We start from the raw sequence: 11,951 nt of genomic DNA, 5'->3' as shown, positions 1-11,951 counted from the left end.
CAAGTGCCTACCCATGTGCAGTGACTCCTTCTGAGTGAACACAGTGAATCTGGCTGCTGTAGATGTGAAAGAAATGCATGAAAGTTGTGCTAATTCAGCTGTGTTTAGTTTCTGTGTTGATACAGCAGTTAGAGTGCTTTGGGGGTAAATAAGTAACAGATTACTTTTTCAAGGAGTAACAAGCAAACGCTACTTTTTAAAAGTAACTTCCCCAACACTGTTCCTGGTGTACTTTCAAATTTTCCCATCCATCGTTTTATGAGTACATAATCTATTTGTGCAACTGTAGAAGTTTGTTATCATTTCGGGCATTAATAGTGGGGTGATTTACAAGATACACATACATACAACAGAGCTACGTGTTCTCCTTTCTCTCCTTCTCCTTTAAGCACTTTTACAATAAAACAAACACATGGACTGATCATCTGGTCTTGCCAGGACACATCAGGATGAATAATGGCAATATTTAGTAGAAAAAAATATATGAGCAAATCTAGCAACCCATTGTGTCAACAATACAAGCCTTTAGACTTCAGTGAGGAGTCTGCCAAAAAATAAATCACATTGCTATTTTTTGCTTTCTTTTTGTTACTCTGTCCTCTTATCTTTGCCAACATTGGTCATCCAAGCAGCCAGAACTATGACACTATAATTGAATTAAGATTTACTCAGTTCAAATTTCACAATATCTGACTGGCATCATGCTGTGTCACATAGCCCTGACGTCCAAATTGGAATACTAAACTCAGTCACATGCAGGGCAGACTGAACAAGTCAATGTCAGCTGTCTGCCATGCCATGGCTCTATGGATGAGAGTCTGTCAGTCCACCACGTTGGTCCAGACTTAAATAATTTGATAATTATAGGGATCAACCGTGTGGTTCCGGAAGTGAAAATCCCATTCATTTTCTCCATAAGGAATTTGATTACGAGTCATAATAGCTAAACCATCCAAGGTAGAATGACAACGAGCTGTGAGATTGTGAAACTAAGGTTTCTGCCCTTGTGGAAGCAACAAGTCTGTATGATGTCAACCTCGTTTTAAGAAAAACATACTTTTTATCATACTTATTGGTGAAGCTCACTTGTAACATGGAAATGTTTTCCAAAACCCGCAAACAGCTATAGCGAGCTGCTACCACTAAGGTATATGATCGTTTATGTACACAGTCTTGTATCTCTGCCTATTTTTTTTTTTTCAAAAGCTTTTTTGCAAATGTTTAATGATCGCAATTTATCTTGTAGCTGGGCGGCTTAGTCCTAGGCTTAAAACTCTTTATTTAAGCATTTTTTGAAACGTCACTGGAGCATTTGAATGGGGAAAATCACTTCAAGGAACCGAAGCCTTTAAAAAAAGTGTGTGGTCACTGTTGAGCTCTCTTGGATTGATTGTCATGAAATTTGGTACAGACGTTCATGTTCCCTAAAGGATGAATCCTGCTTTGACGATCCAGACTTTATAGCTGCAAACGTGGCTGTCGACCCTTGTTTAATTCTCCAGTTTGAACATGTGTGAGGAAATTACAACTAGGAGTGGAAAACACAAAAACACGCAGACAAAAGTAGACAGGAATGAATGCTATAGGCTAAGTGTCCAATACAATAAACTCATTTAATGCATTCTTTATATTTAGGAAGCACAAATAATGTTAGAATATTAGATATTCTCAGCACTCGCCACTGTTTGAAGTCAATTTTTTCACGGGCTATCAAGTTTGACATGTTCCATCACAGAAGTGATCTCTAAAATGTTTGCCATGTCAGCACAAGTACATTGGTAAGGATGTAGTAGTGAAATGTTGGTGAGAAAGCAGCTGCCAACTAGTGTTTGGAATATCATCAGGCAGTGTTTGATGCAAAGTACCACTAATTTACCCCAATTCTTTCCCAGCTGTAAATAAGAAGCAGTCTGGGAATGGAAAGTCTTTCCAAAATAAAAGCTTTGTCTTTACTCGGGAGAGGGGTGGGGGAAGCACATCACTGCCATAAATGTATATCTTGCGGCTCAGGCATGGAAAGGCACCGACACACATTAGAAAGAGCTGTCACGAAGACTTACGGCTCATGTCGCTCACTGTTGTTTCCCGTATTCATTTGAAAAATGAATGTATTTGAATTTGCAATGAAGACTTAATTTGCCTTAAATGTTACCGTAACAACAATGTTGACTGTTCAGTTTCATGTCTCATGCGATGAATTCTAGCACAATGGTCATGATTTTCCCACATCTTTTCCCTTATTTCTCATTTGTGTCTGGCAATGCAAACTCCCCACTACTGTCCAGCCACACACACCGTGGCAAGAAGTTGCGCTGTTGGTATTAAAGCGATATTATGAGGTTGGGTTTTTGTTTTTCTTTGATTGAAGTAATTTAGTTTTTTTTACAAACCATTAGGTTCTTGTCAGTTCAGTGCTGATGAGAGATGTGACTATGAAGCACGTCTAGTTCTAAAATGAGTCTCTATTTTTGCATTTTACCTCCTCCTTTTCCTGCACTTGAGGCCATTTGTGCTTTGATAGTGATTTTAGCACTACAATTCTCTCTGCAGTTCTCAGAATGGCTAAGTTTATAAAATGGTGTCTTCCAGCGTTGAAAATTGAGAAAGAAAAGACATTACCGCTTCTGAAGAGTCCATGTTTTTTATGTTTTTTTTTATCCTCCATGTCTGCCTTAGTTAGAAAGAATTGCCTGGAGAAGGGGTGGGGGTGGTGCCCAATCACGGAAGGCTTGTATCATGTGGACACGCCAACATTTTTGTTTTTGTTACTAGTATTTAGTATTTTTGAATTCCTATTGGGGGCAACAGAAACTACGCACTATAGCTTTAAAACCACATGGTCAAAAATATGACCATTTTGTAAAACGGCCATATTGAAAGGAAATTATTACTATTTTATTCACATAATGGCAGAGACAGACGTGTCAGCCCCAGTGAAAGTTATTAAAATGCAAAATATTGGTCTCGAGTTGAGTTGATTGGAGTTATTTTATGATTAATTTGATCTAGCTTGTCTATAGATTTAGCATCCAATCACCAATGAGTTCCAAGCAGGAACATCAGGATTCCCAACACTATCGCCATACAAGAACGCCCATACCTAAATTCTGCAAATCCATTATGACATGAAGTTTCACTGCCTCATTTTCTACAGTAAAGCGTTAATTTGCAGGGACGCATCAAAGTCCCATCCAACACTCTCAACCTGAAGCTTTATGTATAACTCTACTGTATGTCATAAGGAGGTATATCATGGTGATGATGGCTAAATGCATGGGCTCCAAAGCTACTCCTTAAACTATACATTATGGTTAGGGCTGAAACAACTACCCAATGAATCAACTAGTCATTGTTTATGTTAGTTATCAGTTAGCTGGGTCTGTGCTATGATGGACGGCATCATAAAAAGTTCCACTCCAGTGTCTCTGGCCGACTTTCAGATATTTAGCATTAGCTCAATCTGTTGCCTCCAAAAGAGTTGTGTTGAATTTGACAAGACAAACGCACGATTACTTTAGAGGTACATTTTAAAACAGATGTAACAGACGGAAATTCCGTTCCTCAAGGACATATGATGAAAGACTATTTCTGCTTATTTTCAGTAGGATGAATAGCACTGTAAAAAGCAAACTTAAAAAAAAGACATACCAACACCACAGCAGTGAAGAGAAGCAAGAACCATGAAATCCATTCTACAGAAAACAGGGAACCTGTGTTGCCCTGACAATAAGATGTGTCCTTTGGATTCCAAAAGAAATAGTTCTGCTACCTCTCCACCATCCCCAGGCCTTCACACCAACACAAACAGCCCTGAAGTGTCAGATGTCAGAGCTTCCTTCAGCACATGAACGCACCCCATGGGCACACTCTAAGCAATCCAAGCTGTTAAGTGCGTTATTACTCAACATTTGTCAAACATGATGTGATACTGTGACAGATTACATATGTCAGTATTCATACACAGCTTTGGCAGTACTGTATCTGATTATGGTCATGCCAATAAAGCTATTTACAATTTTTACATCTCAAGCTAGTTTCAAACTCTCCAACCTGAATTTCACACTTACCATAGCTGCCATAAAATTAAAGCTGTGCAACTAATCAAGTTTTGAGTACGATTTTGGCTCCTACCGATTTACAGAAAAGATTTTTATTGAGAAAATCAAGTTTTTTTGCAAGTAATCTTTTCTTTCTTGTGTTTTAAATGACACATGCACTTTGGCCCTCCTGAAAGCGATACTCACTCAGCCATAGGGCTGTTATCTCCCAGTCGAGTAGTCGATTTATTGGTCGATACGTTCTGGCTCAACCAAAATTCTGATTGGTCGATTTTTTGCCGTGTTAATTTCATCAGATGGAAGCATAGACCGTTACGGTTAATGGGTGGAAAGCACTTATTGCTAATGGGGGTGTTTTCAGAGCATCCCTGTTTCACAGATAACAGTCTGTCTTTAGAACACCCCCCTTGTTTTCCCTTGGATTAGCCCGACCCACTGGGGACAGATTGAAGAAAGAACTAGAAAGCCTTGTTTTAGTGGTTTACTGAATACTTATTTAATTGTGAGTGTTTAATTTACAGTGAGTCCTCCTCAACCATGTCGAAGACATCGGCAGTGTGGCAGCATTTTACAAAAATAGAAAAAGGAAAAAAGTTGAATGCAAAGTTTACAAGCAACAGTTTGCATATCGCAGCTTGACTTCAAACATGGCATATCACCTAAAAACGGTAAGCTAACTTTTCTGTATGAATTGTCATATTTCATAGTCTAATAATTGTTTTATAACTACCGGCGCACCCACCCGCAACGACGGTAGTTGACAGACGAGTGGCATTACAGTGTAAAATAATTAGGTAAAAAACGATTTAATATACTGCAAATAGCCTACAAGGACAAGTACTGCGGGACAGTATAGTTAATTAATCTAACGTTTTTTTGTCCGCCCCTCCGCATGGAAATCTCAATGGAAATTATGTAGCGCTTTTAACAGACTCAAAGTCAAAAGGCTGAGGTGGATCTGAGGGTTGGCAGCGGGAGAGGAGGTCAGTGAGGTATGAGGGGGCCAGATGGTGGAGGGCTTTATAGGTGAGGACCAGGATTTTATAGGTGATCCGGTGGGAGATGGGGAGCCAATGGAGTTGTTTTAGGACTGGAGTGATGTGGTGCCAGCATTTGGAATGGGTGATGAGTCAAGCAGCTGCGTTCTGGACCAGTTGGAGTTGGTTGATGTTGGTAGAGCTGATGTCGAGGAGAAGTTGGAGTTGCAGTAGTCCAGTCGGGAGGAGATGAAGGCGTGAATGAGTCTTTTAGCAGCGGGGGGTGTGAGAGAGGGTCTGATTTTGGCGATGTTGCGAAGATGAAAGGAGGTTTTAATGACATCATTGATGTGTGGCTCAACTTTCATCTTTTACAAAAGTTAATAAATAATTGTGTTAAATAACCATGATTTAATTATTGACCAAAACATTTGTCATTTTGGTTTTCATAGTGGAGCAGCCCTACTTAATTTAAAATCCTCCTTCTAGCCAACTAAGCCATTTAAAAACATACAGATACTTTATTTCTATAGGTGATAGGTCGATATGTGATTCCTGAAGAGCCATGTTAGAGTTAGCATTTTGGCTTCAGGGTTAGAATAAAAGTTAGGATTAGTTTCATGTTAGGGTTTAACAAAATGAGAGGACAACTAGGGATTGTGTCTGTGTGTGTGTGTCTGTGTGTCTGTGTGTGTGTGTGTGTGTGTGCGTGTGTGTGTGTGTGTGTGTGTGTTTTTAGACTCTGAGCAGCAGGTTTCACCCTCAGGCCGTCTGAACATCTGCCAGTTCAAATTTCAAAGGTGGCCACTAACCACTAACCTGACACATCAGTCACCTATAGACATCACATTTTATAAGAAGAGAATAAAGACCGCTCCTGAGTATCAATAACTGAGACAAGCTAAATATAAAGCTATGCCTTTCATTTCAGTAGAGCGTTAGGACCCATAAAGACCTAAAGCGACCCAATGAGTTGCCGCAGGGTTGTGTGGCAGTGGTAGTGCCATTTATATTGCCCATTTGTGTGACGTCTCGTTGTGTTATTTAACCCCCCTAATTTACCACTTTGTAGTAGACTTTGTATTTTACGACTACTGTTTTCCGTCAGATTGTTTATAGATGTCGACATTTCTAGTAACACTTGAAAGCAGCTATTCCACTGAGAAAGAAAGAAGAGACAGAGTGACACACTCCTCCAAACGCACTGACGCTGGCTGCATGATTGGCCCCCGCAGGGTAACGTCAGGTTGTGTTCCTCCAAAAGTTGAATCACTCTGGGGCCCCCACCACCACTCCCTAAAGGCAGGAACCCATTCAAAATAAATGGGTAGACCTGCGTTAGACCCTAGAAGTGGTTTTCAAAAAGGGAATCCATCACTGTGAACATTCCTCTCTGCCTCTGTGGTATTTCTGCTGGGAAGGAATCATATGTGAAACAAGGGAAAAAAACAAGAGTCATTTATCACATCAGTGTTTAAGCTTTTTTCACAGAGGTGATGTAAGAGAAGTGAAAGACAGTAAACATCTGTGGGCAAAACAACACCACCATTTCATGTTTCTGCAAATCCTACAATGGTCTTTCATTTTGCAGATTTGGGAAGCTTTGCAGACTAACTCAGAAATCACTCAGGTGGTGTAACTCTCTGCAGAAACTGACTGGACCCTGGTTGTAGTTTCATTGTTATAATTAGGAAACAGTAATCGCCTTACTGGCAAAAGACCCTTGATCTTACAGTAATCTGATATAATCACTGAACATAATCCAATAGCACATTAACGGCTGACTCCTCTACCTAATTCCATGGAAATATGTGCATAACCCTTTTTAGACACCTAACTGCTCATCAACAGGAGCATGTGTAAATTCTTTGGTAGATGGAGTTGTTGGCTATCTGGCTATCACCAGACCAAGCCAAACTCAACAGATTTGAGATTGAGCATTGGTCTGGGGAGTCTGCTCTGTATTTTCTCTGCATAAGAGGCGTGACCAACGGGCATGGTTCAAATGACTCTGTACTAGAGCCCAACCGATAAAGGATTTTTAAGGCCAATACCGATACAAATATTTGCTTAATAAAGAATCTAAGTAAATCTAAAAGTATATATCGGGCAATATAGATATATTTTTTTGAAATCCAGAAACACGTAACAAAATTTGGACAGATTTCCCTAACATTAGTTATTTGTAATTATATACAATATGATAATAATTTGTTTTATTGGAGAATGTCTCCTGAACTGCGTCGGGCTGCTCTTCCACATGCGCTGTCCAGCCAGTGAGCTGCAACACAGTTCACAAATCAGAGGTTTTGTACTTTACTTGAGTTTTTCTATTTCCTGCTACTTTATACTACTCCACTACATCTCATAGGCAAAAATTGTGCTTTTTGCTCCGCTACAAAGTGTAATCAATTAGGTTATTATATCAATAAAAAATATTTACAAACTTCCCAGCAGTATGTAAAGTAAAATATAAAATGTATAAATAGATTTTCTCAACATTACCTTACCAGCTGCAACATTAAAGTGATGACACATTAATGCATCACTATTTATAATCCAATGATATTACATACTGTATATTATTCCGAAATGGACCATTCTGGATAATGAGTACTTTTAGTGTTGGTAATTGAGGTATATTTGAGGTGCATTTGAACAAATGAACTAGGCAAATTTTAACTACAATACAAAATTGAATTGGAATGAGTCTCCAGTTCATATACAGGATCTGCATGACAGGAACTAAACTGAGAGTTAAGCCAGAAAACTTGCAACTCACAGGAAGCAGTCAATGTGATTGGTCACATGCAGGGCTGCACAATATGAGGAAAATATCTAATTGCCATTTATTTTGACAGACATTGTGATATTATTGACACTATTAAAATCATTTTCGCAAGAATTTGTACAAAATAAAGATGCTTTTCTTTAGTCCGCAGGGTAAGATTTTTAGGCTGAGACATCTCAGCAGCAATACCTAATTCAGAATGGTTTGACACATATTTTGCCTTTAACAAGTATTGCGCTCCCTTGTGAGTTGGATATTGCACAACTCCATATTGCGAGCAGGGAAGTTTGGATTCAAATTTTTACTAAATGTCCCATATTGTAAAAAGTGAGATTCCCATGTCTTTTTTTTGTGCAGGTTGAGGTGCTATGTAAATACAGCGAATCAAAACACTCAATCCAATGAAAAATGCTCACAAGCCCATATTCAGAAACTGTGCCTTTAAACCAGCCGTCAGCACTTCTGGACGGTTGTACGGTGATGTCACAACTATAATATATATGGGTAGAAAGTGTCACTGCAGTGCTGTTACAGTCTTCCCCGGCTCCAATGACGGTGTAAATAATCCTAAAGTGCTGATGTAGAAGACCCGGAAACACTGACCAATCAGAGCAATCAAGTTTTTTTTGGGGTAGGGGTCTTAAAGAAACAGGCATCAAGCATTTCAGACGGAGGATGAAAAGGTATATTCCAACAGACAGTATGAGAAATATGTTTGTTTTTTTAACACATCAAGTTTTAGTAAAAAGCCCCAAATACTTGTATGAAGTTAAAAATTTGCATTTGTCCACTTTAAGGCACATGACTTATTTAGACACAATACAGGCATCAAATGTAGATCCATCATTAGGTTATTATCTACATAAAAACAAAGCCAATCAATATAGGCACGTAGCAAAAGAATTAATGATAAGCTTGTACGGGAATTCATCCCAGTAGACACTATCAGTCATCAGCCGTATCAGGACCGGGGAGTTATCAGGAGGTCACTGAGTCTACCTTTTAATGTAGAAACAGAGAGAGGGGAAAGAACAACGCTGGGAGTGAGGCTGAGTCTGAGATGGAGAGAGGGATGTAAAGAGAAAAATGAGGGACATAAAGATCCACACAGTGAATGTGTTGGAGATAAAGGAAATCATTGAGACAAAAAGGCAGATTACCGGTCTAAACGGACAGAAAGAGGAGGGCTGAACTATCATGTGGCTGACTGGCTGGGACAGCCGAGTCTCACCTTGAAAACACATGATGCCTTTCTGCTCTGTCTCAGGGAATTGTGGGAAAGACGAGAAGGGAAACTTTTGTTCCCGTGCTACAATTTCAGTTAGGATTCCAACTTGTTTACATCGAGAGAAGTGTTTAGTTTTAAGGTGAAAGGAATGCCCAGGCATGTGTATGTGTTTTCCTGCACTGAGCTCCTCCGCACTGTGCTGTTTCAGTTTCCACACAACACAGAACGCTGTCTAATTGTCCTTACCGTGTGTTTTTCTCCAAGAATGTGCATTGTATAAACACTGCTAAATGTATATAGAATGAGGGGAACAGCTTGATCCACACAGAAGAACGTATTGAAAGTAAGTTTGGATACCCTTTTTTGCTTTCCGATAGGAATCCTATACATGAACTTGCAAATGGGCCGTCACCGAGTACCGATCCGATTCCAGTGTGTCAAAAAAATATATATATTTTATGATGTTTTAACAGCGGTATGCTACCAACCCTCTATAATTGTGATAGTATATAATTGTTATATGACCTGGCTTAGGTTAGACCCTTTATGAAACATGAATAAACTAAACAATGAATGCCAGAGAACGGAAAAAGAACAGAAATGAACTACTTTAACTAGATTTTCTTCTGGGCTGAATTACATATCGTATCGCAGCAAAAACTCCAGTACTTGCCAATAACAATACCAGCATTTTAGGAGTTATTTGAGGCTTTTCTGATACTGGTATCGGTCTTGAAACATCTATAATTAATAGAAATCCAACGTTTTTCCTTGACACACTGAACATCCTCTGCCCCTCTAGACCCTTTGGAATGAAGCGTCACAGAGCTGCAGTTTACTAGCATCACTTTACACAACATCTCTGTATTTAGGTTTTCAGTTCACATGTAAAGGACTTCAGTAGCCGCAATTCTTTTAAATGTCACTCATGTTCACAAACCTGCTAGAAAAAGGCCCAGCAAACCCCTTTAGATGCTTGACCCCAGTAGTAATCTATTAGAAAGGTACTTGAGCTCCACTTGACATTAATTGTAAAACCCTTCAATGTCTTGAAATGCAGAAACAACCTGCAAGAAATGTTTAAGTGGTTTTAGAGAGATGTGTGCAAATGGGTGGACCTAGGAGATGAAAAGTGACGTGGGTCTACAGCTGTGGAAGGATGTGGAATTTGAGAATTCCATTTGACCGGTATTCACTTTCACCCACCGTCATTTTGGTCCTTCCATTGTTTTCATTTAAAATGCTTTTTCAAACATCTAATTCGCAACTGGTGACCAGATGATTTGGATTTTTCAGATAAGATTTTTGTCAAATGCAGCACATCTGTGGGTAGAAAATAAGTCTCTCATCTGCATTTTGATCTGGATCTCAAATAAGGTTATTCTTGGGTCACAAGAGTCTGGTTAGTACATTTAAATTAAAGAATAAGTTTACAGTTTTTATGTTGATTTGATTGTCTCAGACTGCTGAAGCCTGAGTCAAGTAAAAAAAAAACTATAGCGCAAGAACTGTGGATTGTAGCCGCCTCTTATATAGGCATGTGAGTTAATTTAAAACAGACTTGAAAAAATGTGAAGCTATCCTAAAAAATTTGAAGATATCCTACTAAGCTGAAGCTATCCCCCCCCCCCCAGTATTGTGATATTTTCTGTGGCAATACAGTATCAATACACAGGCGCCAAGTATGGATCTTTTATTATATATGTGTTGTTCACATTGTTGTATTTGCTTGACAATGCTATTTTGCAGCAATGAAATTGAAGTAAGATGAATAAACAGAGAGATGTATCTTTTTAGATAAAACAGATGTTGACAGTATCCATTTGGGGACATTATTTCAAATTGGGAAAAATTTGAAGTTGGAAAAAAGGTAAGAAATTGTAATATATCGCAGAATATTGCAATATGTTTAAAGGTCCCATGTCATGAAAATGTCACTTTATGAGTTTTTTTAACATTAATATAAGTTCCCCAGCCTGCCTATGGTCCCCCAAGGGCTAGGAATGGCGAAAGGTGTAAACCTGTCGGTATCCTGCGCTGCCTTTGAGAAAATTAAAGCTCAGATGGGCCGATCTGGTTACAAGGGGAAGTACAAGGGAGAGTTCCCCCCACATCTATCATCTGTTTAGTTAAACCTTAGCAGTGGAAAGTATCCCCACTTGACTAAGTACACATTTGTACACCTGCAAGCTTCCAAGCACGCAACCACTGTAAATTTGAACACTATACTGTACAACAGGGATTCCAAACTAGGGGTACTTGTACCCCATGGGTTACTTCTGCCGTTACCAGAGGGTACGTGGAAAGATGCTTGAGAAGCTCAACTAATTTGAAAACTGGAAATTATGATATGGATTTAAAAGTATATATTAGCTGTAACACCTGAACATACACTCACCGGCCACTTTATTAGGTACCCCATGCTAGTAACGGGTTGGACCCCCTTTTGCCTTCAGAACTGCCTCAATTCTTCGTGGCATATATTCAACAAGGTGCTGGAAGCATTCCTCAGGGAGTTTGGTCCATATTGACATGATGGCATCACACAGTTGCCGCAGATTTGTCGGCTGCACATCCATGATGCGAATCTCCCGTTCCACCACATCCCAAAGATGCTCTATTGGATTGAGATCTGGTGACTGTGGAGGCCATTTGAGTACAGCGAAATCATTGTCATGTTCAAGAAACCAGTCTGTGATGATTCCAGCTTTATGACATGGCGCATTATCCTGCTGAAAGTAGCCATCAGAAGTTGGGTACATTATGGTCATAAAGGGATGGACATGGTCAGCAACAATACTCAACGTATCAATATCAATATGCAACGATGCTCAATTGGTACCAAGGGGCCCAAAGAGTGCCAAGAAAATATTCCCCACACCATGACACCACCACCA

The 11,951-nt window shown here is 39.4% G+C and overlaps 1 protein-coding gene across 1 annotated transcript in view; it reads right to left on the bottom strand.

Annotated features, from left to right (window-relative positions):
- Positions 1 to 11,951, bottom strand: part of ntf3 (neurotrophin 3) — a 43,566-nt gene that overhangs the window by 28,294 nt on the left and 3,321 nt on the right. The gene's annotated exons all lie outside the window — the stretch shown is intronic.

Source organism: Etheostoma cragini, chromosome 23 (genome assembly GCF_013103735.1).
Source record: "Etheostoma cragini isolate CJK2018 chromosome 23, CSU_Ecrag_1.0, whole genome shotgun sequence".
In the NCBI taxonomy this organism is placed as follows: Eukaryota; Metazoa; Chordata; class Actinopteri; order Perciformes; family Percidae; genus Etheostoma; species Etheostoma cragini.
The sequence above is the reverse complement of the archived record's forward strand: the minus strand, read 5'-3'. Positions and strand labels throughout refer to the sequence as shown.